This window comes from Microcaecilia unicolor, chromosome 5, assembly GCF_901765095.1.
Source record: "Microcaecilia unicolor chromosome 5, aMicUni1.1, whole genome shotgun sequence".
Taxonomy (NCBI): domain Eukaryota; kingdom Metazoa; phylum Chordata; class Amphibia; order Gymnophiona; family Siphonopidae; genus Microcaecilia; species Microcaecilia unicolor.
In genome coordinates this window covers 85,874,230-85,894,365 of record NC_044035.1, presented here as the reverse complement: position 1 = coordinate 85,894,365, position 20,136 = coordinate 85,874,230, and the positions used below count along the sequence as shown (strand labels likewise).

The 20,136-nt window shown below is 43.3% G+C and overlaps 1 long non-coding RNA gene across 1 annotated transcript in view; it reads left to right on the top strand.

Moving 5' to 3' along the window:
- Window positions 1-7,540, top strand: part of LOC115471137 — a 90,334-nt gene extending 82,794 nt beyond the window's left edge. The window contains exons 2-3 of the long non-coding RNA XR_003942281.1: window positions 6,713-6,915; window positions 7,462-7,540. This is a non-coding gene — a long non-coding RNA (uncharacterized LOC115471137). The remainder of the gene's footprint in view (window positions 1-6,712; window positions 6,916-7,461) is intronic.
- Window positions 7,541-20,136: the final 12,596 nt, after the last annotated feature.

Genomic DNA, 20,136 nt, shown 5'->3' with positions numbered 1-20,136 from the left:
GTGCCTTCCGGAGCAGGGGGACCTTGCGGGCACTGCAGGATTGCAATCCGTTATGTCGTAATGTGTTACCAATGGTTTTCGTGGTGACAGTGGTCCCAGCTGCCTTGAGATCATTGACAAGTTCCCCCCTTGTAGTTGTAGGCTGATTTCTAACCTTCCTCATGATCAAGGATACCCCACGAGGTGAGATTTTGCGTGGAGCCCCAGATCTTTGTCGATTGACAGTCATTTTGTACTTCTTCCATTTTCTTACTATGGCACCAACAGTTGTCTCCTTCTCGCCCAGCGTCTTACTGATGGTTTTGTAGCCCATTCCAGCCTTGTGCAGGTGTATGATCTTGTCCCTGACATCCTTAGACAGCTCCTTGCTCTTGGCCATTTTGTAGAGGTTAGAGTCTGACTGATTCACTGAGTCTGTGGACAGGTGTCTTTCATACAGGTGACCATTGCCGACAGCTGTCTGTCATGCAGGTAACGAGTTGATTTGGAGCATCTACCTGGTCTGTAGGGGCCAGATCTCTTACTGGTTGGTGGGGGATCAAATACTTATTTCCCTCTGCAGAATGCAAATAAATTCATATACTTTCCACAATGTGATTTTCCGGATTTAATTTGTGATGTGCTATCTCTCACTGTTACCAATAACCTACCCTTCAATTATGGGCTGCTCATGTCTTTGTCAGTGGGCAAACTTACAAAATCAGCAAGGGATCAAATACTTATTTCCACCACTGTATTTACACACCTGCAATTATACCAACCATAGACCTGGTCTAAATATAGGCAACTAAATGCAGCAAGCATGCACATGACTTAGAATATTCTGTAAGGTGGTCTTTTACAAAGCATAGGTAAGCTCAACATGGGCTTATGCTAAATCAGGACTACTGCCAGCCCGATGTGGCCGCTGGTGGTAGTTCTGCCCCAGGCGTGTGCCATTTCCAAGAGAAAAAGAAATTTCCCGTAAAAGGCTTGCTTGGTGGTAACCCAGCAGTAATCGGGCATCGCTAAATGCTGCCTAGTTACCACTGGGTTACTGCAGGAGCCCTTATCGCCACCTCAGTGGGTAGTGGTAAGGGTTTCCCGCCACATGGCCACTCGGTCAGAGTTCTCTTACTGCATGGCTATGTTTATCTGGGGGCTTTTTACCTGCTGCAGTAAAAAGGGCCCTGGCGCACAGGAAAAACAGCCCCCTCTGGTAGCGCAGGACCCTTTATCCCGCAGCTTGGTAAAAGGATCCCTAAGTTAAGGGGCTATTTTGCTAAAGTATGGTAAAATCTAGGCTTAGTGCATTTTACATAAATACATAAGTATTGCCATACTGGGACAGACCAAAGGTCCATCAATCCCAGCATCCTGTTTCCAACAGTGGCCAATCCAGGTCACAAATACCTGGCAAGATCCCAAAAAACTACAAAACATTTTATACTGCTTATCCCAGAAATAGTGGATTTTCCCCAAGTCCAATTTAATAATGGTTTATGGACTTTTCCTTTAGGAAGCTGTCCAAACCTTTTTTTAAACTGTGCTAAGCTAACTGCCTTACCACATTCTCTGGCAAAGAATTCCAGAGTTTAATTACATGTTGAGTGAAGAAATATTTTCTCCGATTCATTTTAAAATTGCTACTTTGTAGCCGGCGGGGCGGTGGGGGCGGTCCACCCCGGGTGCACGCAGCTGGCAGAGGGAGCAGGGAGCCAGCGGAGCCGAGAGCCGCGCGGCTGCTCTCAGCAGCCAGGAATGCACCCCGGGGGGGGGGGTCATTGCGCCAGGGGGGGTCGTGCTGCACCCAGGGGAGTGCGCATCGGCGATCCGCCCCGGGTGGCAGCCGACCTAGAATCGTCACTGTTTGTAGCTTCATCGCATGCCCCCTAGTCCTAATATTTTTGGAAAGCGTAAACAGACTCTTCACGTCTACCTGTTCAACTCCACTAATTATTTTATAGACCTCTATCATATCTCCCCTCAGCTGCCTTTTCTCCAAACTGAAGAGCCCTACCCGCTTTAGCCTTTCCTCATAGGTAAGTCGTCCCATCCCCTTTATCATTTTTGTCGCCCTTCTCTGCACCTTTTCTAATTCCACTATATCTTTTTTTGAGATGCGGCGACCAGAATTGAACACAATATTCGAGGTGCGGTCACACCATGGAGCGATACAAAGGCATTATAACGTCCTCATTTTTGTTTTCCATTCCTTTCCTAATAATACCTAACATTTTATTTGCTTTCTTAGCCGCTGCAGCACACTGAGCAGAAGGTTTCAACGTATCATCAATGATGACAACAATCCCTTTCTTGGTCAGTGACTCCTAATGTGGAACCTTGCATGACGTAGCTATAATTCGGGTTCCTCTTTCCCACATGCATCACTTTGCACTTGCTCACATTAAACAACATCTGCCATTTAGATGCCCAGTCTCGTAAGGTCCTCTTGTAATTTTTTTACAATCCTCTCGCGATTTAACAACTTTGAATAACTTTGTGTTGTCAGCAAATTTAATTACCTCACTAATTATTCCCACCTCTAGGTCATTTATAAATGTTAAAAAGCAGCAGCCCCTCACAGACCCCTGGGGAACCCGACTAACTACCTGTCTCCATTGAGAATACTGACCATTTAACCCTACTCTCTGTTTGTTTTTTTATCTTTTAGCCGGTTTTTAATCCACAATAGGACACTACCTCCTAACCCATGACTCTCCAATTTCTTCTGGAGTCTTTCATGAGGTACTTTGTCAAACGCCTTCTGAAAATTCAGATACACAATATCTACCGGCTCACCTTTATCCACATGTTATCCACCCCTTCAAAGAAATGTAATAGATTGGTGAGGCAACATTTCCCTTCACCAAATCCATGTTGGCTTTGTTTCATTAATCCATGCTTTTGAATATGCTCTGTAATTTTGTTCTTTATAATAGTCTCTACCATTTTTACCGTCACCGACGTCAGGCTCACAGGTCTAAATTTCCCGGATCTCCTCTGGAACCTTTTTTTAAAAAAAGAAGTTACATTGGCCACCCTCCAATTTTCCTGTATCACACTTGATTTTAAGGATAAATTACATATTACTAACAACAGCTGCGCAAGTTCATTTTTCAGTTCTATCAGTACTCTGGAATGAATACCATCTGGTCCAGGAGATTTGCTACTCTTCAATTTGTAGAACTGCCCCTTTACATCCTCCAGGTTTATAGAGAATTCATTCAGTTTTCTGACTCGTCAGCTTCAAATACCATTTCTGGCACCGGTATCTCTCCCAAATCTTCCTCGATGAAGACCGAAGCAAAGAAGTCATTTAATCTTTCCGCTGTGGCTTTGCCTTCCCTGATTGCCTCCTTTACTCCTCCGTCATCTAGTGGTCCAATCGATTCTTTTGCCGGCTTCCTGCTTTTTATATACCTGAAAAAATGTTTTAAAATGTTTACTATGTGTTTTTGCCTCCAACAAAAATAGCGGGTAATAATGATGGGTTGTGAGATAAACTTTTCAATGATGGAGGGAAAGAAGACGTCAGACCAGTGACAATTGTTGATCAGTAAGATCACAACGATATAGTCACTTCCATGTAATCACTGGTCTTCTACCAGCCTCCTCCCTAAATGTTTAATTTGTGCACGTGAACATATATATAAATGCTGTATGTCCAAATCAAAACATAACCACAGCTACTTAGCTTTATTGTTGCTAGCTTAAGGGCCTCCCCAACGGTCCCGTTTCGCCAACTGGAGCTTCATCAGGGAGAGAAAGCCCCGCAACATCCAACTGTGGAAAAAAATGAGCAAGCTGTAAACGCCGCCGAAAAAATGCCCCGGTATGGCAGTGTCCCACTGGTTATCCTCCTTCCACCAAGTCTCAGAGATGCCTATTATATCTAATTTTTCATTTATTGCAATATATTCTACCTCTCCCATCTTATTTCTTAGGCTTCTGGCATTCGCAGGACTGTGTTTGTTCTTCCCATTTACATCATGCTCAGTACTTGACAGTATTAATTTGCAATCTTTTGTCAGATATTTATTTTTATATAAGTACACCTGTTCTACTATTGTCTCTTTTGCAACCTTACTATCAGGATACCCTATCTTCCCTGTTTTGAAAGATACCTTATCCCGAACCATGCGCTTTTAAGTGTCTGTTGGCCTTCCCCCAGTTTCTAGTTTAAAAGCTACTCTCTCTCCTTTTTAAATGCCGATTTTTAACAGGGGACTATCCCACACACTAAGCCCAGATTTAATGTGGCACTTTTTAAGGGGTTTTTTTTTTTCATTTGCAGGTTGTTTGCTAATGTTCCCATTAGTGTGCGAGACCTGCAAAAACTTAACATGGGAAAACTTAACACTAAGAACATAAGAACAGCCATACTGGGTCAGACCAATGGTCCATCTAGCCCAATATCCTGTTTCCAATAGTGGCCAATCCAAGTCACAAGTACCTGGCAATAGGTGCTCTTGCATTAATTCTGTGTTATCCAGTTAGTGTGTTCTCATCATAACATGCTAGCTGGATAACTCAAGAATACCCACTCTCTGCCCATGGCACGCTCTTCCAAAAAATATTTTTGAAAATTCAGTGGTATGCTGGTTTGCATGTGAAAACAAGCAAAATACTGTAAACACACCCTTTTCCTAATCTAGTTTCCCATCTAGTCCTGCCTAATTATGCACTCGCGTATCCACCCTTGTTTGTCCTTGAAATAGTCTAAATCCCTGGTTACTTACTGCACTTGTATTAATTTGCTTCTTGAACAAGAAGCAAAATAAAGTGAATAAAACATAATAATGAACAGAATATAACACAAATTACAACTTATTGTAATTTGTGTTATATTCTGTTCATTATTATGTTTTATTCACTTTGTTTGTAAGCCACATTGAACTTGAGTCTATTTCAGGCTAATGTGGGGTATAAATGTCATGGATAAATAAATAAATAAAACACACATTAACCAAACATTAAGGGCTTAATACCCTTTAGAAAAAGGGCCCTTCTCAAGTCCCTCCATGCTTTGCCCCCTCTACTCGCTCCCATGCAAATACACATTAAGTAAGTTAAGAAGGTTTTTGCAGTATAGGACTTAGATGCTCTGCTGCTACTTTTGCGGGTGAGTGTACACTTATACAGGTAAATACATTTACAACACACAAGAATACATAAACGCAGACATCTATATCAGCCATTCTCAGCCCAGGGCCCTTAGATTTCACCCAACAGTGACCCAACTGTTTCACTATATATAGGCTTCCTCAGGGGTAATGTTTCCAACAGCACGATACAATTGTTGCAGTTAACAAATGTCCTCCAACTTTCATGAAGATTTAGTCCATACTGTTGTCTACTGTTCTGGAACAACTATCGTAGTGCATTAATAGACTGAGAAACAGTGTTTCTTTTATGATTGGAACAGCATTCAGTTGTAGTTTGTAATGAATATTTTATGTAGCATTACGAAGCACAAAAGCACTGGGTATCTAAAGTCTTTTCTCCTCATTGCTATGCTTTGTTGGTTAGTATAACTTGTTGGTGTTGACTCCATTGATGCGTTTGGTTTGGCAATTATTTTGGAGTTCAAGGAGTTTCTCCACTTGGGATTTGGATGCTTTTTGTATTTTTATGGTAGATATGTGAAGTGAAGAGAGTTGAATGAGTTATGGGGGGGTCTTTTACTACAGATTAGCACATGTGATCTACCACAGGACTCATTTTATTCCAATGGGCCCTGCTGCAGATAACATGCTCTAATCTTCAGCAAAAGAGCAATGGAATACAGTGATGCTTAGACGTAGTAGGTGCCACTTAGGTGCACAAAGGTGCCATTAATTGACAGGTAGGCATGTATTGCACTAGGTGCTATTTTATGGTAGCGTCTAAGTGCCATAACATTTAAGGCAAGGGGGAATGTACACATGGGTGAAGCATGGGCAAGCCATGGGCATGTCGCCCAGGTATGTGTGTACTGTATAGAATACTATAAACTACATGTCAATGCCGACCTTATTCTAGTATTCTGTAACGCCATGATGGTGTTATAGAATTGACACTAAGCACACAACTTTGGGGAGCCTAGACTGAGGTGTGTTTATAGAATTACTCCCTTGATGTGGCATCCACCATAAACAATTAAGATTGCAATCACTTTTACACATCATTGATCCTTTGCTTTGAGATAATGAGCTGTTTTGTACTTCATTTTATTGTTCTCATTTACAGGCTCAATGCTAGAGTTTTTTTTCCCCCAGTATGCTCAGTTCATGATATGCACAACCAGTTATCCGCTCATCCTTTTCATGAAACTTTCAAAGGATTTTCATGTCTTGTTATAACTAAGCATACAACATCATGTCATTTTAGACTGAAGCAAAACCACATGGCACAAGAATTGCTGCTGGTATATTTATCTATTGGAATTTATTAACCACATTTATGAAGAATCACCCAAGGTGGTGTACAGTAGGTACATAGTATGTTATTTTCCACATGTAAAAAATCAGTTAAGTAATATTTCCTTATATTTACATCCCTTGATAATTTTCTATTATATATTTTCATAAATATCAATTATAGTTGACGTTAGGTCTTTGCATATGTTTTAAATTTGTTCAGATAAATCAGTTGATTGTTTAAACACAATCCTGACCTCTAGTGGTGGTTATTATTATTTCATTGCATCCAAGTGACTCACTGTATAATACTTTTTTTTTTTTTTTTATAGATCATATCTGTCACAATGTCAGGAATAGCAAGTGTGAGCCCTTGCTCTGATCTGGAGACCAGCAGTCAGAAAACCTAATGCTTCACCCACATCCACCGTTCCCCAGGGGTTGAGCCCCCGGGTTCAGGCGGCCAGCAGGACTTGGAAGAGGGACTGACAGGAGGATTCAAGAGGCAACCAGAAACAGGCGGCAAGTTAGGCAGGTCAGGTCCAAGCTGAGATTGAGGCAAACTGCAATCCAGTAGAGGTCAGGTCCAAGCTGAGGTTGAGGCAGGCAGCAATTCAGTAGAAATCAGGTCCAAGCAAAAGTCAGAACAGGCAAAGGTCATGAAAACAACCAGAATGCATCAGACACCAGGAACGAGTAGCTGAGGCAAAGAGAAGAGGGAATCTCCTGGTTAAAAAGGGAAGGTGTCTGATGGCAGGATAGGTGCGCCCAGAGTGTAGGCACCCAAACTTAGGCACATAGGTATTACAGAGTAGGCACGCAGAAACATAGAAGTCTAAAGGGAAGTATCAAGCACATTTGAGGGAAGAGGACTTGACTCCATGTTTGATGTTCCAGGTACATGTCAGTATCTATATGTTTCTTCAGGATTTCTATTCACTTGTTCTACATGTTTTGTATTTATATCTAGTTTATACAGTTTGTTTTATTGCATTACCATCACCAGTATGGCCTTTTGTTTTATAGTTTTTATTTTTAATTCATTGTGTTCATTAATTTATAATATTATGTTTATTTTTAGAAGAGGCACCCCCTGATGCAGGAATTCACTGAAACATGGCTGTTAGGTTATCATTGTCAATAAATTTATCTTACTGCCATACTGCTTGGTGTTTATTTTTGAGAAGATCATGCACATTTCATGTTCTTTATCAATATTCCAGTAAATTCTCTATGTTACCTGTAGCTAGTGGGGGTTCAATGTTGGGTTGCCAAATTTGACCAAATAGGTTACTCCATTGCATTCAGGGACTTGTAATCTTGCTTTTCTTGGGGCATGCAATGGGAAAAATCAGAACCACAAGTCCCCTGTATGCAATGTGGTATACCATTGTTGGGTGAATCTGGATCCGGTTTGGCAGCTCTAGTTCTGTACCCTCCCTGGTTACTGGGGGTTCTTTACTCTGTGGCCTAGTAACTGTTGTAATGAACAGGGTCCAAGGTAAATGGTATGCTGGAGAATATAAGTGGAGCCCTTTTATAGTATGAAAAATCTGCTCTTGGCTGGCAGAGGAAGAACAGACACCATAGAAGGATCTCACCTGTGACTTGTCAGATCCTTTTAACAGTGTTTGTTCCCACAACCCTTTGATTAAAGAGCTTAGTCCATAGGTAATAGTGATGGTTCTAATAAGCCAATTTATGACTAAGGAGGATTTAGCAGAAAAATCAAAAGGCAGGGCTGGTGCAATAGTGATGCCAGCTTTTTTTTTTGGGGGGGGGGGGGGTGAAAGCTGCCAGAATCAGCCTCTGCTATTCTACTATCTCTGCTCACATGACTTAATTATCAGCTTTAAGCCACATGGTGCAGGAAGCAGCACTGCTGGCAGTCTCATGGGACTGGAGACTGTGTGATCTGCACTGGCGTTCCTCCCCATATCACATATGCAGAAGTAGCAGAGCAGTGCTCGCAGCAGTGTCAGGCCCTGGGGAGGGGAGGTAGGGATTGGAAGGACACACGAGATGCTGCATGGTGGAAGGGGAAGGAAAGATACCAATTTTATAGATTGCAGGGGGCTGCCAGAAACCTTGCTCCATCCCTGTCAAGACAATAAAATTATTTACCCACAAGCTCCACAGCAAGGCAAACAGCACAGCGTTTTTTATTAGCAGCAAAATTTCTTTTAAATTCATACAAGGACACCAATATTTATTCACAGGCAGAGCTGTTGCAAGGGTTGTACAAGCAGGGTGCTATTTTATTTATTTAATATCAGGGGGTGTTTTAAAGTTAAAACCTAAAATCAGAAGTCCTAAGTTTACATACTCCAGCATGATGTAATTCTTCTTACCAGTTTATTTCTTGTGCCAGTACCTTGTACTGTTACCAGGGTATTCTTTTTCTCAGTATGTGCCAGTACCTTGTACCACCACCTTTCTGACATCAGCCCACACAAGTTGAAGTACAGCCAGGTGATATAACAGCTGGTGGTCCAAGGCCCACAAAAGCCCTGCTTCCTACAACCAGCCACAAACCTAAGTGAGGTATAGCCCCAGCTAGGGTTATATGAACTATAGCTCACCTCTTTTGGATCAGACCCACCTATGGGCCAAAGAAAGACGACACAGCAAACCCTTTGAGCTGGAAGACGTACTGTGGGGCTCCATAGGCCAGAAGAAGATGAAGCTGCAGGGTGAGGAGGAGAGGTTTGGGCAGGAGGAAAGAAAATGCCACAGTGGGGTTTGAATGTGGTTTCTATGGCTGGGGGGGGGGGGGGGGGCATGGTCTCAGAGGTAGGAAAGGTGAAAGGGGGAAATTGCTGGAGGCAGGAAGGGGAAGGAGAGAATGCTGGAGTCAGGAAAGTATGTGTGTGTTGGGGAGGATAGAGGAAGAGTAACAGTGGGCATGGAGGAAGAGAAAAGCACTAGTGTGGGTGTGGATGGGGAATTAAAGAGAAAGCAAATCACCAGTGGAGATGGGGATGGAGAGGGGAGAGAGTAAGGTACTAATTAATATGTATGTTGTTGATGGGGAAGAAGAAAGAGAAGTACAGATAGTGCCTTTCTCTTCCCTCCACCCTCTCTGCTGTTTTTCTCATAAGAACATAAGCCTTTGCCATATTGGGAAAGACCAAAGGTCCATCAAGCCAAGTATCCTCTTTCAAAAAGGCCAATCCAGATCACAAATACTTGGAAATATACCAAAAGAGTAAAACAGATATGCTGCTTATCCTTAAAAAAAAAAAATAGTAGTATATTTTCCCAAGTCTATCTTAATAATCCATCTTAATAATAGTTTTCTTTTAGGAAAGTATCCAAACCTTATTTTAAACCCTGAGTTTAATTACATGTTGAGTGAAAAAATATTTTCTCTGATTTGTTCTAAATTTACTACTTAGTAGCTTCACTGCATGCCCCTTAGTCTTGGTATTTTTTGAAAGCTACACTACCATTTCCACTCCACTCAGTATCTTATAGACTTCTATCATATGTCCCCTCATCCTTCTCTTTGCCAAGCTGAAGAGCCCTAGCCACTTTAGCCTTTCCTCATAGAGAAGTCATCCCATCCCCTTTATCATTTTCGTTGCCCTTCTCTGTATATTCCTAATCCTGCTATATTCCTTTTCCTTCCTCCTTTCCTACTGGTGCTTTCCCATATTATAATGGCAGCAGAGGAGGCATTAGTAGGTAAGACCATGCCTCCTGCTAGCAGAATGGAGAACAGAAGTGGAGAGAATTGTTCTGTGGCTGGTTGCAGGGAGCAAGACTGCTGTGGGAACATGAAATGCTGCAAAGCATGAACCCTTAGGAAGTTACCCCGATGTCATCCCTTTCCTCCCCGACGTCAATGATGGTCCTGCATCTGAGTGACAGTACTTTTTCTTCCAGGGAGAAAAGCATCAAATTGATATATGTCACCTTTGTGGAAAAGACATTAACCCCTGGATTGTTTGTAATGTGTCTGAAACTGTGCATGCATATTCAGTCATAGTCTGGATTTGTGCATACAATTTAATTTAACAAGTCAATCAGTGCCAATAATTGCCACTTAATCGTAATTAATTAGAATTTATGGGTGGGTCATGGGTGTTCTGAAAAGTTATGCACAGGGTTATGGAATAGATGTGTTCCGCGTCTATCTTAGGCACTGGTATTTATACCGTTTTACTTGGCATAAATGGACATGCCTAGAGTTAGTCACATCAATTTGAGAGGACCTTACAGTACTGGTGTGGGGACTTTTAACTCAAAATCAATATTGTCCCAAACACTCAAACTTTTCAATATGCACAGTCTAGATTCACACAATCTTCATTTCTTCAAATTAACTTAGTTAATCTGATGATCCCCGCTAAAAAAATACTAACAGCATATCCCATTTGGGAACAGCGTCCCATATAATTATGGCGTTGTACACATCTTCACTGATCTACCCGACTTTTTTTTATATTTTTGTAAAGTTCCATTTTTTGTACATAATCTTCACCAATCATACTCTAAATAGCATATAGCTTTAACTTTTGAGATGCGTATTAGCGGTACTTAGCTTTGGCAGCGATGCAAATTTTCAACTGAGTCAAACCTCCGCTGACATGGCCAGCTTTCATAGTTCTTCAGGGAAGAGGTTCGCATCTCATCATCTGCTTATGCATAAGAGAAATGCTATTTAGAGTATGATTGGTGAAGATTATATACAAAAAACGGAACTTTACAAAAATATTTTAAAAAGTCGGGTAGATCAATGAAGCTGTGTACAGCGCCATAATTATATGGGACGCTATATGCTGTTAGTTAATCTGATGATCCCCGCTAAAAAAATTCTAAGTTAATTTGAAGAAATGAAGATTGTGTGAATCTAGACTGTGCATATTGAAAAGTTTGAGTGTTTGGGACAATATTGATTTAGAGTTAGTCACAGGCATGGCTGTTAGGCATATTCTATAAAACCGCTAGGTGTATTCTATAAACTGCACCTAGATTTAGGCACAGTTTATAGAATATGCCTAGGCGGAAATTTTTTCGGTGCCAATTTTTCAGGTGCTATATATAGAATCTAGTCCTAAGAGAGAAAAGATGGCTTCCTAGAGAGCAGACGTGTGAAGAACCTTTCTTACCTCTGGAGATAATGCCTAAGCAGAGACCAAGGAAAATAGCACCCATGATCCCTGGGGTTGCTACCAGTACTCTTGTCTTGATTCAATGTAGAATTGATCAGTTTGCTCTGCATGTTCCATCTATCGGGGGGGGGGGGGGGGGGGGTGGTGGTATCCCGCTTGGTGTGAGGCAGGAAGTAGCTCTGCCCCCAAAGTTAGAGTGGAAGCTGCAGACACCATCTCTGTGGGTAATCAAGCAGTGGCAGCTGGCTCTCACGAGGTATGGGACCTGCAGCCCAGGACTCTTCAGGCTGCAGTCTTTGAGCCAGTAAGGCCTGCATCCTTTACACTCGAAGAAATTTGGAAGACAATTGTCTCTCTGGGTCAGACTGTTACTTCTCAGCTATCTAACCAGGCAGTTGCAATGGCATCTTTGGAGCAGAAAGTGGATTTTCATGAGTCACAATTGACTGTATTACAAAATTCTTTTGACTCTTTATCCACCTCAGTTTGGCGAACTGACAGCTTTTCCACTAACTTAGTTAAGGGTCAAGCAAATCTGGAGCTTAAATGTGAGTGTTTGGAAAACCAGGTACGCAGGAGTCTTCATTTAATTAATTTCCCTAAGATACCGGGAGTGTCAGCGTAAGACATGTTTAAGAAGTATCTTTTAGAGACTCTTTGTGTTCCTAAGGAATCTATGCCCCCGGCATCTAGAATTTTCTATCTTCCTCCATTTAAGAAACAAGGGGATGGTGAAATGAGCCATCTTTTTCCTATATCTGAAGACAGTTTAAATCTAACTGCATTTTTGGAGTCTTCATAAGAGGAATTAGTGACCCCATCTACATTGATTAAAAGGGGGTAGAAGAAAGGTGGAGAAATACTAGACCTAGTGGGGAGGAGCAGAGGAAAAAGAGAATGAACCAGAGGGATAGAGGGGGACAGATGCTGGACCAATGGAGAAAGGGAGAGAGAGGAAAAGATGCTGGCCCTAGGATGGTGGAGGAGCAGGGGCACCAGGGGAGATGCTGGTCCCAGAGTTGCGGGTGAAGGAAGAAGGGAAAAAATGGGGGAGAATCTAGACATCGGGAGGGACAAGAACACTGAGAGGAGATGATGTCCATGGAGGGAGCACAGGGACATAAGAGGGGAAATGCTGAAAATGAGGGAAGATAGAGACAGGGGCACAGAGGAGAGATGCTAGATGGGAAGGATAAGGGATGCAGAGAGAAGATGGATGGTGGACATTGAGAATAAATATCAAATAGGAAACCCTGGAAGGAGTTAAGAAAAAAAAACAGCAAAGCAGAAAAGACACAGGGACTTAAGCAATGATCGGACAACAAAGGGTTTTTTTTTTCTGAATTGATTATCTCCATAGTGATTTGTGTAATTTACCTAATCTAGCCATTTTCATAAAAAAAAAAAAAAGCTCACCATGTCCTATATAAGCATGCTTAGAGTTCTGTTCTTGGGAATGTGTTTTGAAAACCTAGCCAACAAATATAATCTTTAACTAATTAAGGTCCATTTTGAAGTTGTTTGTTTTCTTCCAGGAAAACCAAAGCGGTGATTGTATGAACTTCCTCTGGCTTTAAGGGATCAGAATTGCTCAGAAAAGGGCAGCATTTATTCATTTTTATGAGCATGAATGAAAGAAACAGCCATGCTGAAGCATTGTTTTATCATAGCAGTAGTGTAGCCATGGCGAGGCCTTGGGAACCTGGGTCCCCCACTTTGGGTTCATGCCCCCTCCAAAACTGTAGCACCCATTCAATGGCTGGTGGTGATGCTGAAACTCTAGCAGCCGAAGAAATTTGCTGCTTGAGCTAGCCCCTCCCTCTTGTGCTGCTTCATGAATGAGGAAGTCGGTGGTGTGCTTCCAGCCTCTAATACTGGCACCCCCAAGAATGTTCAATTCATGTGCTTGCTGACTTCTTCACTCCTGAGGCAGCACATGGGGGACAGGGCGGCTCAGGCAGTGGATTTCTTAGCTGTTGGGACTTCAACATCCCTGCCAGCAAACTTAACACAGCAGGGGAGGGGAAAAATGTATGCACACACCCCCCCCAGTCCACTCCTGGGCACTCCCCAACAGTGGACTGCTGGTTACTCACCTGATCCTCAGGAATGGTTTTGAAAATTGCCCTCTATTACTATGTCTGCCTATGGGTGTGAATGGAGGAGCTGTCCCTATGCATCATCCTCCTAATTCTATATATGGCACTAAAAATTGCTCGTGCAAATTTGGGTGCATGCCCAATTTGTGTGTACAATCTAATTGCATAATAAGCCAAATTGGGTGCTAATCAATTAGTGCTAATTGGCAATAATTAATTTACATACACATCTTTTAGTCGCTATTCTATAAAGATGCTCATGTAACGTTTTATGTGTGGCTCAAAAAAGGGGACATGGGAGGGGCAAGGGTGGGAATTTGCGCACCTAAGTTAGGTACAAGGATTTACACTAGGCTTTAGTTGATGTAAGGCGCTGACGCTATTCAATAAATGGTACTTAGTTTGGAGCACCATTTACAGAATAGCGCTTAGGGCTTTTTTTTACGCCGTATAAGGAATTTAGTCCCATGTGCACGTGTTGTATCCATTTCATAAATGTGAGCCCAGCCAACTTGTAGTAAAGTCCTAATCTCTCACTGTGCTGTTTGTTGTACAGTAACCAAACTGACAGTAACCATGTATGTTAGCTGTATAGTAGTCTGGGGAAGAGGGGAAGTGGCTATTGTTGCTCAGTGCCATGCCTGCTGTCATGGAGTGGAGAAGTGGCCTAGTGGTTAGAGCACTGGTCTTGCAATCCAGAGGTGGCTGGTTCAAATCCCACTGCTGCTCCTTGGGAACTCAAGGCAAGTCACTTAACCCTCCATTGCCTCAGGTACAAACACTGGGACAGAGAAATATCCAGTGTACCTGAATGTAACTCACCTTGAGCTACTACTGAAAAAAGGTGTGCACAAAAAAATCTAAATAAATAAAATAATCTTCTTTGAAACATAGGAATTCCCAGCAACAAAAGAAGGGCTGTTTAAAAATTGTTAAGATTTAAAAAAAATGAGGACTGATGAAGATTTGAGGCACTCAGTGAGCAAGACCTGGCAGACATTTTGTGACCGATTGACCCTGATGCAGTTCTACAAAACACTGGTCATCGTTGGTCACGGTCTGGGTGTGCTATAGTCATGAGAAAGAGACTCCAAAGCTAAGTATTTAAGCTGTTTGTTTGAACAAGTTTGTGTCTGTTCAGCTCCTAATTTTGAGACTATGTTGATGAGGGAGGTTTTTTGCCAATGATGAAGCCCTGCTCTGTCAGCTTTTTCTGGGAGCTTCTTGAGGCTTTTTCTTCCCTGTTTTCCATTATCACTGATTCTTGAAATGTTTTATATTGCTTACAGTTTGGAGTACAGAGAAGCTTTTCTTTTGTATAGTTTGATATTTTTCTGATTCTCTTTCCCATCTGTTTTGTAGCATGCACTAATGTTGCCATTAGTGTGTGGCTATTAAAAAGAATTACCTTAGGAGCACTTAATGTCACCTATTTTGTAGGCAGAAAGGGTTCCCCAGGGTAAACCAGTGCCAGATAGCACATGGTAATTCATATATCAGTGGTTCTCAAACTGCGCCGTGGCACCCTGGTGCGCCACAGCAAAATGTCAGGGGTACCGCAGTAGAGAATGACATGGGGATAAAATTTGTCCCTGTGGGTTCTGTCTCTGTCCCCACCTTGTCCCCATAGGCCTCATTGGCTCTGTTCTCCTCTGCAGAAGCCTCGAACACTTATGATTTTATGTCTAAATCTTTTTATTAAAGTATAAAAAGGAACAATATGCTGTGTAACTGTTGTGTTTAAATTACAAATAGAAAACAATATTGTTGTCTGCATCAATCAAACATAAATAAGTCCAGTTGATTAACAGACTTCAAAGTAGAAAGTGACATGGGGACAAAGTTTGTCCCCGTCCTCACGGGCTCTGTCCCTGCGGTTACTGTGGGTCCCCGTCCCATTCTCTAGTGCCACAGCAAATTCTGACCTCCCTCCCGCCGCCACCCGAACTACCCCCTCTCTGCTGAAAACATGCCTCACCTGCTCCTCCGGCTAGTGTCTCCCATCTTCTATGTGTCTCCCTCCTTCTGCCCCAGGTCTGGTAAACACCCATCTTTGAACACCCCCCCCCCCCCCCCAATGTCTGCTTGCAAATGTATCTCCCTCCAGAGATCTCCAGCAGCAGCAGTAACATTTCTCACGATGCTGCTGGTGCCTGCCCTGAAGTCTTCCTTCTGCTGCGTTCATCCCCTGTGGCAACAGGAAGTTACATCACAGGGAGTTGAACGCGGCAGATGAAAGGTTTCAGGACTGTTGCCGGCAGCATTGTGTAAAATTCTGCCACTGCTGGGGACCTCTGGAGGGAGATGCTTTTGCAAGTAGACATGGGGAAAGGGGTGTTGAGAGAGGAGGAATCTCGATTTCAGGATGGAGAGAAAGGAGAGACACATGCTTGGAAGAAGCAGCAGCATGGCTGGGAGAATGAAGTGGAGCTGACGACTGCAGAGGATCCCTCTCCCCGGCTGCTCCAAGTGAAGGTGAGCAGTGGAAAAGAAATGTGTATGGGGGGGCAGTAGAGACCTGTGTGGCCGGGGGGGGGGGGGGGGAGGTGAAGACCTGTATGGCTGAGGTGGAGACCTATATGCCCGGGGGGGGGGGGGGGGGGGGGGGTGCTGTGAAAAATTGGTCGAACACATAGGGTGCCTTGAACCAAAAAAGTTTGGGAACTACTGGCGTATGTGCTAACTGAAACTGATTAGTGCAGGAACGCCTACTCTCTGCCCCCAGACATGCCTCCTTCAACAACAAAAAAATATTTTTAGCACACAAGTAGTAGATGCGTAGCATGCAGATTTGGAAATGACCACACTCCCTCATCCCACGGGAAGCATGCACTAGCGCAGTGATGGTGAACCTAGGGCACGCGGCGCCCTCTCTGTTAGCACGCGCGCTGTTGCCTAAGCCAGTTCCAGCCCCCCGAGCACCAGGGCCCACCTCCGAAATTTAAAAGTCATACCTGGTCGGGATTAAGGCGGCAGCAGCAGTAGTGAAAAACGTGCTGACTCGGTGCGCCTTCAGCCTTCCCTTCTGACTCTCAAGCTCTGGTCCCGCCCTCAATTCCTGTTTCCGCAAGGGCGGGACCACAGAGCTTGAGAGACAGAAGGGAAGGTGTGCCGAGTCAGCACACTTTTCACTGCTGCTGCCGCCGATGCCGCCTTAACCCCGACCAGGTATGACTTTTAAATTTCGGAGGGGGGCCCTGGCACTCGGACGGAGGGAGGGCAGGCTGCTCATGAAAAGCTTTTGTCTTTGATGCCATTGGAACTGGGAGGGAGAGGGGAGGGGGATCCTGGCCCTGGAACTGGGAGGGAGAGGGAACTCAGAGGGAGGGGGGGATCCTGTTGAACTGGGAGGGAGGGGGACCTTGGAACTCGGGGGGGGGGGGAGGAATGGCACTTTGCGATAAATAATTAGATTTTGGGTTGCTGTTTGGGCACTCGGTCTCTGAAAGGTTTGCCATCACTGCACTAGTGCTTACCACAGCTTAGTAAAAAGACCTCATAACCAGAAAATGGAAATAAGGTGATATATTTTTATTACACTAATTTTATACTTTTTGTGACTAACTGTTGGAGACCAAAACCTCCTTTGGTCAGTATAACAGTAGTATACTGTCCTGACCTGAGGAAGGAGGTTTTTGCCTCTGAAGCTAACTGAAAAAATGCATTAAGTCCAATAAAATGGTATGATCATATTTTCCATCTTTTATTTATATTTGTAATGGAGGTGATTGGAATATGTCAGTTTTTGAAATTTACATTTGCTATCTTTATATTTTGCACAGTACAGGGGGACATGCATCCCTTTTTCTCTTTCTCTGGTGTTGCACTGTGGCTTGGGGGTTCAGTTTAATTTTTGTCTATATATTTCTGTTTATAATTTGTGGTTACTTATTCTATACTGGGTGATGGTCTATTTGTGTTTTATATATGTGAAAGATATACTGGGGCTCATTTTCAAAGCACTTAGGAGCCCTTTTACTAAAGGGTTGCAGCGTGGCAACCAGAACTACCACCGGCCCAACGCAGGTGCCTGTGGTAGGTTCACTTGTGGCGCTAGCGGAAATATTGAAAATATATTTCTGCAGGGGGGTTACCCAGCAGTAGTTACTGCCAGCTTAGCGCAGCAGCCCTTACCACCACCTCAATGGGTGGTGGTAAGTGCACCCCCCCCCCCCCTGAAATAGCCACACAGCAAGTGCGAACTTACTGCACGGCCATTTCATTTTTCGCTATTTTCACCCGCTGCGTTTAAAGGGGCCCTGGCACATGGCAAAAATGGCAGGGCCCCTTTTACCACAGCTTAGTAAAAGAGCCCCTTAGACTTACAAAGTTCCATAGGTTACTAAGGAACTTTGTAAGTCTAAGTGCTTTGAAAATATACCTCATAGTTAGCACCGACTGTGCAGGATCAAGCTTTACTAATCAGCTTATTTAGGGCTTCTTTTACAAAGCCACGATAGCGATTCCCGCACGGCAGATGAAAGGAAGTCCATAGGAATTGAATAGGCTCTCTCTCATTTACCGCACAGGACTCACTAGTGTAAAAAAGGCCCTTAGTTTTCCAATAGATTTACTGATGTTCTGTAGTACCCACTGAAGTGTTTGTGGTGCTGTCTTTTCCTAGGCAGGTCCTTGTTGTATGACTTGTGGAAGCAACAGTTCTTATGATATAGCAGAATTGCTCTGTAAGGTCCAGAGTGACATTTGTAGTGTTTTGTATTACTTCACAGTATGTCTAGTACTGGATTTTGGATTTAGATTACTCCTTTCTCAGTAATAGCTCAAGGCAACATTCAGGTACAGTAGACATTTTCCTGTCCCTGGGGAGCTTATAAATTAAGGGCCTCTTTTATTGTACCATGCTAGTGATTCCCATGCGACAAATGCAATGCAGCCCATTTAAAATTAATGGGCTGCGGCACATTTGCCGCGCTGGAAATTGCAAGCGTGCCCCCTAAGTTTGTACCTGAGGCAATGGAGGGTTAAGTAAGATCTCAAGAAGCAGCAATGAGATTTGAACCTTGGATTCCCTGGTTCTCAGCCTGAGTGGTGGTAGGGAAGGAGAGAAGTGCTGGAGACCAAGGTGAATGAGAGGAGAGGACAGAAATGCTAGGCACTGGGGGGGTGGGGGGAATGGGGCCAGTGATAGGAAGAGGAGGAGAGAAATGTTGGCCACTGCAATGGTAGGGATTCAGAGGTGGGGAAGGAAGCTGGACACCATGGGGAGGGACTAACGAATGATAAGGAAGGGGTTGGGGGGGGGGGGGGGGTTGTGGGCAGAACTACCCCAAGGAATCCTAATCTACACTGTTAAAATGTCCAGGGCTACAAAATACAACCAGTTCTGTATGCTATAGAGGGGGAGAAATATGCCCTATGAAGCACTGTTATTTTTTAAACTGTGGATGAATACGAAGTCATCAACAATCTCAGGATTCAGTTTAGCTCTCCTGTCTTCCACAATCCTTCCTGCAATAGATGTCTTCTTTAGAAGATGTGCTGGTAGCAGGATGTACAGGACCCCCCCCCCCCCCATGCAAATTTTGCTAGTTGTGGCCAGCATGTTTGTTTGTTTTTCCAAAAAAATCAAAATATCACTGTCTGCATCACTCAAACATAAAACAGTCCAGTTCATTAACATAAATGGCATCCAGAATTAAACATACAAATTAATTAACAAACCAGTTAAATACTTGGCTGCCAACAACCAATTATTGATGTTAATTGGCACTCATTAAAATTTGTGCATGCATCTGGTTGTGCACTACTCTATAACTCTCTTGTCTAACTGTACTAAGATGTAACATGGCCATGTCAAAAGGCATTCTGAAAAGTTGTGCACAGAATTATAGAATACAGCCTCAGGTTTCAGCAGGTGTAAGTCTGGCACCTAAAGTTAGATACGGGAATCGGTGCAAAACACAATTCTATAAAGAGCACACATATGTTTACCACTGATTTTTTTTTCCCCTCGCTGAATTTGGAGTGCCATTTACTGAATCCAGCCCTATACTCTTCCTGTATTTTAGGTGAATTGGCAGGAGTGTAGTTTTAGGAAATGCATGATCCCTGGTTGTTCAGCACTTGCTCAGAGGCAGCGGTAGACCAACGTGTGTCAGATATCCTGCTTGGGCTGACTCTGCATGTCTGTTCTAGTGAGGGTAGCATTAGTATGTCCTGAAATAAATCAGATCATCTCAGAATTAGCAGGCCTGGGCTGGGATTTTGGATTTAGTTCATGTCTTTTTCAGTTGTGATTCAAGGCAAGTTCCATTCAGGTAATGTAGGTAATTTCCTTGTCCTTACTAGACTCACGAGCTAACCCCCCCCCCCCCTGTTTAGAAAGCCACGCTAGCGACTGCCAGTGCGCTAATGCTGACATAGCCCATTCACTTTGAATGGGCTGTATCGGCATTGGTGCGTGGTATGTCTGTAGGGGGTACGTTTGTACAGGAGGCATTTAAGGGTTAAGTGAATTGCTCAATATTACAAGGAGCTTCAAAGGGAGTTGAACTGAGCTCCTCCTCTCCTGAAGCTGAG